Source organism: Lepisosteus oculatus, chromosome 6 (genome assembly GCF_040954835.1).
Source record: "Lepisosteus oculatus isolate fLepOcu1 chromosome 6, fLepOcu1.hap2, whole genome shotgun sequence".
NCBI classification, from domain to species: Eukaryota; Metazoa; Chordata; class Actinopteri; order Semionotiformes; family Lepisosteidae; genus Lepisosteus; species Lepisosteus oculatus.
This window is the reverse complement of record NC_090701.1, coordinates 29,449,754-29,450,908: the sequence shown is the minus strand read 5'-3', so window position 1 is coordinate 29,450,908 and position 1,155 is coordinate 29,449,754.

Genomic DNA, 1,155 nt, shown 5'->3' with positions numbered 1-1,155 from the left:
CTGTGACCACCCTTTATACTGTCTCGGTCTCGCAAGTACTGCATGTGGCATTTTTTCTTATTTCCTTGTTACCTAACACCTTTGTCAGGAATTTCATTGGTTTCTTTTTTATTTCCTTGTATTTATACCATTTTATTTTCACTACATCAAGCACAGATTTGTATTTGTGAAATGATATGTTGTTAGTCCTGTTTTTCTGTTTGTGCATATCAATGTATCAATGTGCCATCATTATTGCTGCATTCCATCTAAAGAGATGTGCAATGCATTGTAACACTTTGTTTAAAATGCTTACATACTGAATCAGCTTGACACACTCCAGAATTGAAACCTTGTACTGATGCTAGTTACTATTATAATCCTTTTTGCTTTGGAGACGCTTTCTGACAAATTTTTTATTGATTTGGAAAAGTAGTGCAGGCTATAAGTACGAGTATAACAAAATGGTGTGATTGTGCTTTTTGAATAATTTACAGTAACATGTTTCTGCATTTTCCTCTCTGTGTTTGCATGAGCTTTCTCTGGGATTTCCAGTGTCCTCATCCTTCTAAAGACATGCTGGTTAGTTAATTAGTGTCTTTAAATTTTAAAAAGTGCTGGTGCTCATACTCTGTGATGAACTAGTTTCCCACCTAGGATGTAATCCTGCTTTGCACACTATGCCTCTGCAATAAGAACTCAGGAATGAGCACTTTTCTGACAATGAATACAATTTTAGTCAATTAAATTGCATCAGTAGCCATTTATTTCCCAAAACATTGTCTTTCAGCTAAAAGCAGCTTTACAAATTCCTGTTGGAAACATGTAAAAAATATTTATTCAAGATACATATAGTTGGTCACAAGTAACTGCAATGATTATTTAGACTACATCACATTTTTGAATGATCAATTTTCAAGGATTTTCTACACACAGTCATTTCAGATGCTTGATATCAACGCAAGCTCTGGCTAACAATTGACTCCTGTTGATGTTTAAGAACGACCTGCAGTGTCAATAGATATTCTGACAAAGCAATACATTTTGAAAAGCAGGGAACAGAGCTCTCTTTGTCAGTCTTACAGCTTTGCCTGACTCCATAAGACTATTTTTCTTGGCTGGAGCTCAAGTAGGAACTGGGGAGGGGAATCGTAAAGCTACAGAAAGGAATGTATC